The sequence below is a fragment of the Sminthopsis crassicaudata genome, chromosome 6 (assembly GCF_048593235.1).
Source record: "Sminthopsis crassicaudata isolate SCR6 chromosome 6, ASM4859323v1, whole genome shotgun sequence".
In the NCBI taxonomy this organism is placed as follows: Eukaryota; Metazoa; Chordata; class Mammalia; order Dasyuromorphia; family Dasyuridae; genus Sminthopsis; species Sminthopsis crassicaudata.
The window spans coordinates 94,984,415-95,000,134 of record NC_133622.1 but is presented as its reverse complement, the minus strand read 5'-3'; positions in this window follow the sequence as shown (position 1 = coordinate 95,000,134).

Below are 15,720 nucleotides of genomic sequence, written 5' to 3'. Positions count from 1 at the left end.
TCCTCTATGGATTTAACCTGCCACTCAATGGCATACAAATGGCCTATCCTTCTAATGGATTCTTCCAAATTCTTTTTCTTTATTGCTCTCCCAACTCTTTGATATTTGCTCCTAGTTCCTTTTTTTACCTTTTATTTTGTCTATCCTCTTCTCCTAAATAAACCTACCTTTGAGTAAAGAGAATGGCCTTGTGAATTTGTCACATGTTTATTTCAAACTAGGTATTGCTACTCAACCTCATCACAGAGAGGTTAATACTATCCCTATGTATTAAAAAAAAAAAGGGGAGAGAGATGATAATCAGCCCCAGTAAACTCTTCCTGACTAAAAAGTCATGAACCAGACATGTACCCAAAATTAAAAGGAGTCGAGCCCCTCAGAAGAAGCAATCCCACAATTAGCTGGCAGATGTTACAAAACTTAAGATTCTTGCTTGTGATTAGAGTTGGATGCCTGATTCTACTTACTGAGAAAGGCTAAAAAAATAACGAATATGAAAAGTGGAGCACTGCCAAGCTTTAGAAAATGCAAATTGGAAGCCTCATTTATTTTTTAAGTAAGCTTATAGCAGGCTTTCCTGCATTGTTTTCCAATGGTTACCCTAGCAAAAGTCCCACAATGTCATATTTCTTGTTAGGGCTTTATTATCCCTTGATTAATGAAATTACATATTATTTGTCTGTCCTTTCATTCATTTATTTAATAAAATTTCTTAATTGTCTATTATGTGTCAAGCACTGTGCTAAGCAGTGAGGATACAAAAAGATGTACAAGGTAATCCCTGTCCTCAGAAAGTTTACAATCTAATGGGAAGACAACATGCAAAGAAATATTTACAAAGCAAGCTATATACAAGATAGGAAAATGGATAGAATATATGAAAAATCATAAATTAATAACATATAAGAAACAACAAACAACTGAAAAAATGAAATGTGAATAAAAAAAGATCAGGTCTTTATTATGTTAATTTAGTTTTGCTTCAAATGAATTTGTCCTCAATAGACAGAGAATATGAATAAACAATTTTGAGAGGAAAAAAAATCCAAGCTTTCAATAATCATATGAAATGTTCCAAATCATTCATTAGATAAACAAGGATTAAAGCAAATCTAAAGTTTTATCTCATACCTATTAGTTTAGTTGAGATGACAAGAGGAAAAGAACAAGCATTTGGAGGGTGTGCAGGAAAATAAGCCTAATAATATATTGTTTGTGGAGCTGTGAACTGGACAAGTCATGCTGGAAAACAATTTGGAACTCTGCCCCAAATGGTATTATATTCATGCCCTTTGATTCAAATATACTACCTACTAGGTCTATGTGCCAAAGAAATCAAATATAGATGAAAAGAATCCACCTTAACCAGAAATATATTTCGATCAACTCAGTTCCAAACTAGAAACTAAGAGGGTTCCCACCTATGGAGACTTGCTAAAAAATAACTACCATTTGAACTCTGGGTACAGCTTTCTTATATATAAAAGAGAAATGCTTATACTTGATAAGTGGGGGGAAAATACTTTTTTATTATTCATTAATATTGTATGAACCTTAGCTTTATGTGACTCAGCACTGTTTAAATCCAGAAAGTTATGCTGAAAGTTATGTAGAGTCCTCAGAAATCCTACAGGTCTTGTCTTATCTTGGATGTACCCAAAACATTATATTTTGGTTCTACCCAATCACTTTACTAGAGTTTTATTGAATGTTTATATTCTATATTCAACATATCTTTATTTGAAATTCACATAATAAAAAACTTAACAGAAATTTAGGAGGACAGCTCTCTCCTGCCAAATCAACTCAATAAAATTCTTTAATTTAAAGGTGTTTTGGTTTGTTTTTGACCAACAAATCTATCACATATGAAGTCATAGAGAATTTTATATTATAATTATTTAGTAAATTAAAATTGTTGCTTTGGCAATCTGATTTTTCCTGCCTGCCTTCTTGTTGTCAATGGTTTTATCTACTCTCATCCCCATTGACATCTTTTTCCAAGTACATATAAAGATGGTTTTCAACACACATTTTGGTAGAACTTTGAGTTCTAAATTTTTCTTCCTTCCTCTCTACCCTCCCTGAGATGGCAAGCAATTTGACAGTCATAGTAAACATATTTCCATATTAGTCTCAATGATACTTTTTAACATAAACATATATAACTGCAAAACAAAAAAAAATGCTAAACCAAAGCAAAATTTTCAATTTAATTCAACAAAATATAATAATAATCTATTGTGTGTAATGAAAGACACAATTATCAAACACAAAGGAGTAAGTCAAATGGACAAGCTATGAATCTTTCAAAGTTCACATAAATCTTTTAAAACTTAGCTTATTCAGAAGAGTGTCCTATCTTCTGTAATGATGCCATTTTATTAAGTCTGTCTTGATTACTATTTATCGGAAGCAATCTAGAGAACTAGTGTACAAAGGGTACATTTTTACAATATATACTTAGTATGACAGTACCATTCCTAAAACAGATCCAAATTGAAATCGGAAAATGATGACTCTAGGTCTTTGTTGACTATTCAATTATTATTAAATTTGGAGCAAAACACTTAATTTCTTGAGTTTTTCAGGGGGATGGGTGTTTCCATGTTTAAAATGTTAATAATACTTAATCTATTCCAAAGGACTTATGTGAGAAAAAGAAAGGAAGGAAGGAAGGAAGGAAGGAAGGAAGGAAGGAAGGAAGGAAGGAAGGAAGGAAGGAAGGAAGGAAGGAAGGAAGGAAGGAAGGAAGGAAGGAAGGAAGGAAGGAAGGAAGGAAGGAAGGAAGGAAGGAAGGAAGGAAGGAAGGAAGGAAGGAAGGAAGGAAGGAAGGAAGGAAGGAAGGAAGTGAAAAGGAAGGGAAGGAGGGAGGGAGGAAGAATGAAGTGCAAAAGGAAGAAAGAAAGAAAAGAAGAAGGAAGGGAAGGGAAGGAAAAGAAAGGGAAGGGAAGGGAAGAGGAGGGAGGAAAAAAAGAATATTTTTAAGATGTTTACTTAAAGTGCTATATAAACATTGGTTGCTATATAAATAGCATAAGTTGTTACTGTTACCATCCTTGTTCATCCCTTCTGCCTGAAATGTCTTCAGTTTCATCATTGTCCTGCTACTATTGCTAACAATCACATCACAAATAGATTACAACCAATTTCTTTTTCTGCTTTTGGAATTTATCTTGCTCTGTCATCAATTAAATCTATCATAAGATAGGAGAAAAACACAAGTTCAGCTTGTGAAAGTATACTCAATTGATTCAAAATAACAAAAAAATGCCTTTCACCAAGTAATCACTTCAAGGGCTAAAAATGACAGAGAACTTTTTGAACATTACACATTTCAATTAAATTGTACTCAGGTCATAAAAATATTAAAAGAGGTTCACTAAGTAACATTTGAGACATAATTCTGACTCATCAGTGCCTGGTTATTTTAGCTGGAAGGTCACTTCTCAGTCATTATTTTAAAAGTTGAATTCTACTTCCCAGAAAAGTTCATTTTCATTTATATTAACCCCCAGAACAAGTGTAACTTCACCCTATTTGTAATGAGACCCTTAAAGTTCTCCTTGTATATGGAATAGTATAAGTAATTTGCCTTTTATTAATTTATTTCCTGTGGGTCAAAGATCTTGATAAGCAGGACCCAGGAATAAGAAATATATTTCTTTGAGCATGTATCAAATTTGGCTACTTAGAATTATTTTGGACAGTCAAGAGTTGTGCTCTATGTTTGTTGCTCTGTGAAATTATTTAGCTTGATGCTACATTATTTTTTTAAACATTTCTCTTCAATGAATCAGCTACTAAGTTGTTGGTTTTGTTTTTTTTTTAAGTTTTAAATATGTTGACCCAAAATTTCCCTTTTGGTTTGGAGTTCAGCTTGTTTTTGAAGAAAATACTATTGGGTTGACTAATTTTGGTATGCCTTCACAGGGTAAAAAGAGGGATAAGACAAAAGGGAAAACAATTGTGGAATGGTACAAACTTTACAAAATTACCATATTGATAGTTTTCAGAGATGAAAAGAAATCATAAAATGATCTCATGAACCTGCTGGCTTTCCATATTTCTTACAAATACAAGCTTCCTACTTAACATTAGAGATAACTAGGTGGCATAAGTAGATAGAATTCCCAGCCTGGAGTCAGGAAAATCCATCTTTCTAAATTCCAATCTGGTATTTATTATTTATTATTACTTGTGACTCTGGGCAAGTGTCTTATCCCTGTTTGCCTCAATTTCTTTGAGTTGAAGAAAATGGCAAAGCATTCTAATATCTTTGCCAAGAAAACCCCAAATGGTCACAGAGTCAGACATGACTGAAATAATTGAACAATGATAACAACATTTATATTATTTTAATAATCCTTGATCTAAGCACTTCCCTTATTAAGAAAACACCAGTCGGGGAGAAGTGGTGGCAACATCAGTTTTGTTGATGATTAGCATTTCTCTCTCTGTTTTATTTTGTTTTTGCCATTACTGATATTCGGAATTTTTTTTTTTTTTTTTACTTTGTTGTTGGTTGGACTCTAAGGAGGCACAGAGATTATACAGACAATACCCTATTTTTTCAAAAGATATACAGCTCTCATTCAGCTCTTGCAAACCACTTAGATCCCATTCTAATTAATTTGCAATAAAGTAAGTGCATTGTGGAATTAGTCAAATCTTTTATTTGACCTAGGTGTGACAGTGGAAAGGGTGTAGGTTTTAGAATTGAAACTCCCAATTTCTATTGTATCTCTCTATGTATGTGACCTTGCAAAGGCATTTAACTTATCTAGGCCTATGCTTCCCACCTATAAAATGAGTGAATTGAACTAAAGGGATGAATTCCTGAAATCTTATATGTGTGTGTATAAAATTCTATAATACTTCCATATAACCACTAGGCAGTCAGTTAATTAGCCTCTCTGAACTTCAGTATCCTTACCAAAAGTTTTATTATTTTCCACCTTATAGATGAGGATATTGTGTTTCAGAGAAGTCAGTTAATAGGAGAATTGTTATAAAGCAAAGAGCTAATTGATAACATTTATTTTTTATTAATATCTTTTTTTAAATCATATTTATTTCCAAATATACTTTTCCTACCACTTCTACCCAAAGAACAATTGATTTAGCAAAGCTAATCACTAAAACAATCAACTCTGAGAATTCCATATTCACATGGAATATTTTTCTACCACCAACATCTGAAAACTGGGAAGGGAATTTTCTCTCTTTTTTTAGTGTCTTTATTATAACTTTAAAACACAAAAAGCATGAATATTTCCATATATTAAAAGAACTTAAGGATGCACAAATTTTTCTTTTCTTTCTTTTCTTTTTGGGGATCAATATAAAAACCATTCCCTTTACATACACAGATGCACACACATGCACACACGTGCACATTTTTTTGGAAGAAAATATTCTACCTTGTGTAAAGAAACCTAGGAATTTTTGAGCTCTACAAAAAGAATAGATGCTCTACAATATGTATAGGTGTGTGCTAGGCCAAAAGCCAGTTGATTACAGGAAAAGACTATTGCTACCCTCAACTAAATATAAACATAAGCAAGTGGAGTCTATCTGAAAATAATTTACTTTTCCCCTCACTATTGGCACACTGGAATCTGGTCAATTTATCCATTCTACACTTCTTCAATCTTCCTTCCATTTCTGGTAACACTTACACATAAATCTTTTTTTATTTTATACCTGTACTTTATAATGGCTAAATATAAGCTGATTTTTATTATATTCTTAATCATAATCCTATATAGAAGAAGCTTCTTCTTCTTTTTTTCCTCCTCCTTCTCCTTCTTCTGCTTCTGCTGCTGCTTCTCCTCCCTCCTGACTTCATCTCTCTCTTTTCTCTTTTTCTGTCTCTCTCTTCACCCTCCACTCTCCTATTATAGAGAGAAAGACTAACTTGAAACAAATATAGTCCAGCAAAAAAAAAAAATGCACATTAGCATGTCTGAAGTATACATTTCATTTTGCATCTCTATTATTCTCTGTCAAGAAGTGGAAAACACAGGCTATTATTCTAGAGTTGTAGATGGTCATTACATTGATCAGAGTTTTTAAATAGTTCAGTCATCTCTTATAGTGAAAATAGAGATAGATATATGCAGATAGATTTATATATATATATATATATATATGTATATATACATGTATATACATATATATATATATTCTTCTAGTTCTCCCTACACTCTATTCCAATATATGCAAATCTTTTTAAGTTTCTGAGAGTTCATTTCAATATTTATTACAGCACAATAGTATCCATTAGACTTATATGCTATAATTTGTTTAGTTTTTCCCCAATTAATGAGTACCCTTGGGTTCTAGATGTTTGCTACAACAAGTAAGTTCTGCTATGAATATTTTTGAACATATGTGTTCTTCTCCCTTTTTATCAATGAATAACTTATTGAGCATTTACCACATACCAGGCATTGTCCTTTGCTCCAGGGGTAAAGATGAAAATGAAAGTCCCCATCCTAAAAGAATTTAAATTCTAATGAGAAAGAAAATGTGAGCATATATATGCTTATACAAACTTATATGACATAACTTTGAATTAAAATAATCTATGGAATGTATTTTGCAGAGCAGTTGCTCAAAGCCACCAATATGGTTATGTCTCTCATAGCCTGCCAGGTAAGACAACTGTGGCTCTTCAATTCAACTTTAACATACAGTTATAACTGGAAGCATTTGAAAATAGTTCTGCCAATCAAGATTCAAAATTGCCAAGGAGAAGTAACCAAGGACAGTTGTGGATTTAATATTAAGCATAGACTAGAATTCAACAAAGAATTAATTATGGTTATCAGGGGAGTTTATGAGGACCTTGAGGGATATTTCTGAGTCACCACTCCAATTCATTATTTGATTTTATGTTTTTCAGATTATATTTCTTTTCAGAGAGACTTCCTATATTTTAACATGTATCCCCCAGACAAATGTCTCTTCTACATTTCCCATCACATACTTCTTCTATCCAAGGTTAAATGTCTAGTCATTAGTCAAGTATTTATCAAGGGGCTACTATTTACCATGCATTGCATTAAGTGTTTACAATTTTTAAAAAGGCAAAAAATAGTCTCCTCAAGGAACTTAGTTTCTAATAGAGAAAGACAACACCCAAAAGGAAGCTGAAAAATGGAGAGAAAAGGAAAGTATTAATACAGAAGCATGATCCAGCAATTTAGAAGTGTATAGCTGACTAGGAAATGAGAAAGTATATTGCCTAAGCATCCTCTTTCAATGGAGTTTCTGGGAAAATGTATCTACAATCACTGCAAGGTGCCCAGGAACTAAAAGTGAAGATAAGATGTAATACTCAGGGATAAAGTCATCTTCCAAGATGAAGGGGCTCCTGGGTAGAGAAATACAGAGAAGAGCTTACAAGAGGTCTTATAAGTGCAGACTGACATGGTGGCAGTTCCCCCTGCCCCTTCTGTCTTATCTATTTCTATTTGTCTGTGTTTGTCTCTGTCTCTCTATATCTCTATCTGTGTGTGTGTATGTGTGTGTGTATGTGTGTGTGTGTGTGTGTTCTTTCTCTGAGTTTCTCCAATATTCTATTATGGAAAAATTAAGAAATTGTTTTGTAACAACCTTTAAGTTTTGTAATAATGCCATTCTCCATTTGTCATCTAGTCAACATTAAGTCAATATTGCTAGTTTGGGGTGAGAGGTTTTTGTTTTCTTTTGTTTTGTTTTTCAGTTTAGTATTACTATTTTCAAAATATGTATTTTCTTTGAATTTCAGTCTTCCATACAAGTATAAGAATTAAATGTGTCAAGTTAATCTTTAGGATTTAGGCAGCATAGTAGATAAAGTGCTAGGTTTGATGTTACAAAGATCTTTAGTTTCAATTTTGCCTCAAACATTTATAATTACTAGCCATGTGATCATGCTCAAACTATTTAACCTTTATTAACCTACAAATCAGGAGGTTGGACAAAATGACTTCAAAGGACACTTATAGCTCTATGATCTCATATGTTGAGATACAGAAAAAAATTGATTACTTGGTTTTCACCAAAATCCATTCTTGTGCATATTTTTCTTGTATAGTTACAAATGTATCAATTTGCAAAGAACTCATAATTTTTAGATCTCCATAACAGATTTGAAAACAAATATATTTCAAAAAATGTTTTCTTCTTTTACCTATGTCTTTTTCCCTTTTTAAATTGTGTTCTTATTACTTCAAATTATGAGTAATGGAATAATAGCTTCATAAACTGTGTTAAGTGTAATGTTTGCTCTACTAACATGTGATGTTAGTCAATTTTTATATCCTTAAGTAGCTACATTAATGTCTTCATTTGTTTAAAAAGAATAGCCAAGATTTTATATATATATAGATATATATATATGTATATATATGTATAGATATATATATGTATAGATATAGATATATATGTATAGATATATATATATGTATAGATATAGATATACATATACATATATCTATACATAGATACATATATATATATATATTGAGAGAGAGAGAGAGAGAGAGAGAGTGTGTGTGTGTGTGAAGTATCATGGTACAGTGGAGACAGAGAACTGACCTTGAAGCCAGGATGACTGCCTGCACATACTGCCTATTTTATCTGAGTCAGTGGTTTAGCCTTACAACACTCTGAGAAACTAAGAGTATAAGATGAAAAGAAAGTGTTGATCTTCTTTGTCTCAAGAAGTTTTCTCACCTTGGATTTCCCTAGACCAACAAAATTACAAGTCTAGCATATGTCCTTATATGCCTAAAAAATAAAAAATCTTAAGAACATAATGATGAATTGACCCTATCATCACTCTCTATTAATGGATAGGATTGTGAGAATGATACACCCTCAAAACTAAACTTTCCAGGATTTGATTTGGACTTACATTCTCTTACCTTGGCTTTTTTGCCTTTTCAGACATGCCCTCCTGGCAGTTACTATTATTAGTCTGTCCTAGACCCAACAGAGTACCTTAGACCACTGACCTTTGCAGTGTCAACTCTACCCTGCTCCCCTCCTCTGAGGCCTTTAAAGGTCTCTGGCCACATTCTCCTGAATCTATAGTTTAATAACCAGTAGCACGCTCAAGGACAGCCACATGTAATCTTAAAAGCCTTTATTATACCTACTCACATAATGCCCTGACTTGTTGTATATTGGCATAAGCTCCTAGGTGTTTTTTTTTTCCAAATTAAAAGGGACATGCTGAATTTCCTGGTCTCACCCAAATGAATTTTTCCTTTAACTAATTCTACTATTATAGCATTTTGTGCAGTTATTTTGCTACTCTTTTTAATATCTTAATGGTATTTTAAATAATAGTCATCTCCAGTGTTTATGCAGCATCTATAGAGGGTCAAGCATTGTGGGAGGATACAAAATAAATAAAAAATGTGCCCTCTGACCTCAAAGAGTATGTAATCTACTTGTGGGTATGAGGCATTTCTAATTGAAGGCTATAATTAGTTCTCTATGCATTTATTGCAGGAATGCAATTGGGGAGGGAGCTAAAACAGAACCAAGAAGAAAATTTTACTTTTATTACACACTAAAGCAAAAAATGAATTCTATCCCCATAATGTAACCTTAAAAAGGACTTTCTATTAAATGCTGGTAATAGTTCATTTTCTGATTTTGTTTAGGAGTGCTAACCTCTTAATAAATATCAACATTTAACTTTCCCAAGGAGTTTCTTTACAAGTAACGAGTGTTTGACTATAGTGCCAAAGCAATTGTCCCAATACAATTGCCCCATGAATTGTAATTTATTAAATCACACCTAAATTATAATAAGATCAATTTCTTTTCAAACTTTGGAGACTAAGTTCCATCAAGGTGAGAAAAAAAAAATATATATATATATATCCATTGGTTTAGCTTTAAATACTCTATTTTGCTGTGATATATGCTGAGATTTGTCTTCTTGTTTCCATGACTGTGAAAATCTGACAGTGGCTTAGGTTTAAAGAACCTGTGAAATTGTTATTTTCATGGTTACTAGTGTGTGTCAATGATTGATTATCATTTATGCACATAACTATTCATATTCTACACATATGACATTCTTAATGCCTACATGTTGGCATAGGCTATCAACAGGCACAGTGACAATCCAGTTTTGCCTGGGCAAGAAAATCTGGCAGAACTTAGTAAAAATATTCTGTGATACTACTCATCCAGAACTTTTGGGCTGGGACTTTTCAAAAGAGCATGATGTTATCCTGGATACCAGATGCTCCGTGCTAAAGCTGTTGGACCAAGTAATCCTTTATTGGAAAGCCAAGATGTAGTCCTTGTATGTTGCAATAAGCGGGGATTTTCTACAGTAAGCATTATACCCTTAGGTGAACTTTTCTAAGACCATACCACAAGCAAAGTACCACATACCAATTGCATTAGAATGCTAAAATTATAAGGAAATGATAATGTAGTAACTGCAGCAGAATAACTGTGGTCAACAGAGTAGAGTTTTCTAAATTTTGAAAGTAGGCATACATAAAAAATATCATGTAAGATCATTATGTTATACTGTATAAGGCATTTGAGTTAATTAGAAATCCTGGGAAAGAAAGATCTTTGTAATGAAATTTCTATTATATACAAATAGTTAAAAGTTTGTTTCCCTAATGATAATATCCCACCCTATTCCAACATAGCTAAATTCCTATTTAAAATAGGAAATCAACTATTTATTTATTTATTTATTTACTGTTTTGAATTAATGGAAATCCTTTCTCCAATTGGTTTTCATGGCAATTTTCTCACTCACTTTAAGTTTTATTAGAAATCTAATAACTAATTTAGTTGGTTAAATGATAAAACATCTCAATTTTAAAATGTGATAGATATATTCATAGCACTAAGCATCTTACAGAATGAAGAATAGGCATGCATGCATGCATGCATTTTTTCTATTTTGCTAATGACCAAAAGTGAAATTTTATACTAGTTAACACAAACTGAATTTTCTGAATTCCCAAATCAAGAAAAAATAGCAACTTAAATACAAGTCTTATCTCTTGAAACAATTTCACAAGAATTTGATCTTAGTATCAGAATGACCCTAAGAAATTATCTAATTTAACATATACCAAAAATGTTCTCTATAGTATTCCAGATAAGTAATCAATCAGTCCATTCATAAAAAATTTTGGATGTTGCAAACTCACTAACACAATTACAAAGTTATGGGCTCTCCTAGTTAGAAAGTCTTTCCTTATATTAAGTCAAAACTTGTCTGCAATTTTCACTGATGACATCTACTTTTAGCATTTGGGATTGAATAGAACAAGTCTTTTCCATATGATAGCCCTTCAAATGCTCAAATAGAGTTATGATATTCCTCCTAAATCTTCTCATTTGGGGGCTAAACATTTCTGCTTCCTTCAACATGATTTCCAATATACTTATGAACCTTGTTATCCTTCTTTGGATGAGTTCCCTGTCATCAATGTCCTTTCTACACTACAAAACTCAGAAGTGAATGAAATGATCAAACATGGTGCCACTTACATAAAACAGGTGTTTTCATAATTGCAGTGGTTAAAAAGAAATCAAAAGCAGATTTCAAGATTAAATTAGTGAGACTTCCACAAATCCCAGGTCAGTTCCTTACTTTTGTAAGTGCAGAAAACAATTCTAATTTCCTTACTCAAATTCAATGTTCTTTTCATAATGTCATAATTATTGGGGAAGGGGGAGGGGAAAGATTTAGTAATTTCTTATTTGAACTAAAATTCAATAATCAGGTTCTGAAAAAAAATCCATACTCAACAGATTCACAAGAAATTGGTTTAGAAAGTTGACCACTAACCAGAAAGTAGAGTGTAAAAATAAGCTTTCTAATTCAGAAGATAATTTATTTGACGATTATCAATAGGCTTAAATGAATAATTTAAATTCTTCCTTCAAGCAATGCCTTTTGGCTTTTATATATTTTGAATTCAACAGTATTTTATTCTTCCAATTACATGTAATGATAGTTTTCAACATTTATTTCTGTAAGATTTTGAGTTCCAAAGTTATTTTCTCTTTCTCTCCATTTCTTCTCTCTTCCCCAAGACAGGAAGAAATCTGATACAGGTTATCCATGGCATCTTATATTATCTTCTCACCAATCCCGTTACCTAAAAGGGGAGAAATGAAATTGATCATAGACTCTAAATATAGTTTGACCAGGTTCCAGGGGAATGGGATTATTGTCCTCCTTATTCTTTTTTTTTTAATAATTTTATTATATATTTTTATAATATTATCCCTTGTATTCATTTTTCCAAATTATTCCCTCTCCCTCTACTCCCTCCCCCCGATGACAGGCAACCCCATACATTTTACATGTGTTACAATATAACCTAGATACAATACATGTGTGTAAATACCATTTTCTTGTTGCACAATAAGCATTAGATTCCAAAGGTACATGTAACCTGGGCAAACAGATAGTGCTAACAATTTACATTCACTTCCCAGTGTTTCTTCTCTGGGTGTAGCTACCTCTGTCCATCATTGATCAACTGGAAGTGAGTTGGCTCTTCTTTATGTTGAAGATTTCCACTACCATCAGAATATATCCTCATACAGTATTGTTGTTGAAGTGTACAGTGATCTTCTGGTTCTGCTCATTTCACTCAGCATCAGTTGATGTAAGTCTCTCCAGGCCTTTCTGTATTCCTCCTGCTGGTCATTTCTTACAGAGCAATAATATTCCATAACCTTCATATACCATAATTTACCCAACAATTCTCCAACTGATGGACATCCATTCATCTTCCAGTTTCTAGCTACAACAAAAAGAGCTGCCACAAACATTTTGGCACATATAGGTCTCTTTCCGCTCTTTAGTATTTCTTTGGGATATAAGCCCAGTAGTAGCACTGCTTGGTCAAAGGGTATGTACAGTTTGATAACTTTTTGGGCATAATTCCAGATTGCTCTCCAGAATGGCTGGATTCTTTCACAACTCACCAACAATGTATTAGTGTCCCAGTTTTCCCACATCCCCTCCAACATTCATCATTATTTGTTCCTGTCATCTTAGCCAATCTGATAGGTGTATAGTGGTATCTCAGAGTTGTCTTAATTTGCATTTCTATGATCAGTAGTGATTTGGAACACTCTTTCATGTGAGTGGATAGGGTTTCAATTTCTTCATCTGAGAATTGTCTGTTCATATCCTTTGACCATTTATCAATTGGAGAATGGTTCGGGTTTCTTATAAATTAGTGTCAGTTCTCTATATATTTTGGAAATGAGACCTTTGTCAGAACCTTTGCTTTTAAAAATATTTTCCCAATTTGTTACTTCCCTTCTAATCTTGTTTGCATTAGTATTGTTTGTACAGAACCTTTTTAGTTTGATGTAATCAAAATCTTCTATTTTGTGATCAATAATGATCTCTAGTTCTCCCCTGGTCATAAATTCCTTCCTCCTCCACAGGTCTGAGAGGTAGACTATCCTCTGTTCCTCTAATCTATTTATTATCTCACTCTTTATGCCTAAATCATGGACCCATTTTGATCTTATCTTGGTATATGGTGTTAAGTGTGGATCCATATCTAATTTCTGCCATATTAATTTCCAGTTTTCCCAACAGTTTTTTCCAAATAATGAATTTTTGTCCCTAATGTTGGTATCTTTGGGTTTGTCAAAGATTAGATTGCTATAGATGTACCCTTTTTTGTCCTTTGTATCTAATCTGTTCCACTGATCTACCGGTCTATTTCTTAGCCAATACCAAATGGTTTTGGTGACTGCTGCTATATAATATAGCTTTAGATCAGGTACACTTAGACCACCTTCCTCTGACTTTTTTTTCATTAGTTCCCTTGCAATTCTCAACTTTTTATTCTTCGATATGAATTTTGTTGTTATTTTTTCTAGGTCATTGAAATAGTTTCTTGGGAGTCTGATTGGTATAGCACTAAATAAATAGATTAGTTTGGGGAGTATTGTCATCTTTATTATATTCTCTCGGCCTATCCAAGAGCACTGAATGTCTTTCCAATTATTTAAATCTGACTTTATTTTTGTGGCAAGTGTTTTGTAATTTTTCTCATATAATTCCTGACTTTTCTTTGGTAGATGGATTCCCAATTACTTTATACTCTCAACATTTGTTTGGAATGGAATTTCTCTTTGTATCTCTTGCTGTTGCATTTTGTTGGTGATATATAAGAATGCTGAGGATTTATGTGGATTTATTTTGTATCCTGCCACTTTGCTAAAATTCTGAATTATTTCTAATAGCTTTTTAGCAGAGTCTTTGGGGTTCTCTAAGTATACCATCATGTCATCTGCAAAAAGTGATAGTTTGATTTCCTACTCTAATTCCTTGAATCTCTTTCTAGGCTCTTATTGCCGAGGCTAGAGTTTCTAGTACTATATTGAATAGTAATGGTGATAGTGGGCAACCTTGTTTCACTCCTGATCTTACTGGGAAAGGTTGCAGTTTGTTTCTATTGCATATTATGCTTACTGACGGTCTTAAATATATGCTCCTGATTATTCTAAAGAATAGTCCATTTATTCCTATACTCTCAAGAGTATTTAGTAGGAATGGATGTTGGATTTTGTCAAATGCTTTTTCTGCATCTATTGAGATGATCATATGGTTCTTATTAATTTGAATATTAATATGGTCAATTATATTAGTAGTTTTCCTAATATTAAACCAGCCCTGCATTCCTGGAATAAATCCTACTTGATCATACTGTATTATCCTGGAGATGATTTTCTGAAGTCTTTTTGCTTATATCTTATTTAAGATTTTAGCATCAATATTCATTAAGGAAATTGGTCTATAATTTTCTTTCTCAGATTTCAATCGACCTGGTTTAGGTATCAGTACCATGTCTGTGTCATAAAAGGAGTTTGGTAGGACTCCTTCACCCCCTATTTTTTTCAAATAATTTATATAACATTGGGGCTAATTGTTCTTTAAATGTTTGGTAGAATTCACATGTGAATCCATCTGGTCCTGGGGATTTTTTCCTGGGGAGTTGATTAATAGCTTGTTCTATTTCTTTTTCTGAAATGGGACTTTTTAAGCAATTTATCTCCTCCTCTGTTAATCTAGGGAGCCTATATTTTTGGAGGAAGTCATCCATTTCACTTAAGTTATCAAATTTATTGGCATAAAGTTGGGCAAAGTAACTCATTATTTCGCTAATTTCCTCTTCATTGGTGGAAAGATCCCCCTTTTCATTTGTAAGACTAACAATTTGATTTTCCTCTTTCTTTTTTCTGATCAAATTTACCAAAGGTTTATCTATTTTATTGGCTTTTTCATAAAACCAACTCTTGGCTTTATTTATTAATTCAATAGTTTTTTTTACTTTCAATATTATTGATTTCTCCTTTAATTTTTGTATTTCAAGTTTAATTTTTGGTTGGGGGTTTATAATTTGGTCTTTTTCTAGCCTTTTAAGTTGTAAGGCCAATTCGTTAATCTTCTCTTTCTCTATTTTCTTCAAATAAGCCTCTAAAGATATAAAATTTCCCCTTATTACTGCTTTAGCTGCATCCCACAGATTTTGGTATGATGTCTCATCATTGTCATTATCTTGGGTGAAATTATTAATTGTTTCTATAATTTGCTGTTTCACCCAGTCATTCTTTAAGATGAGATTGTTCATTTTCCAATTACTTTTTGGTCTATTTACCCCTAACTTTTTACTGAATGTAGCTTTTATTGCATTG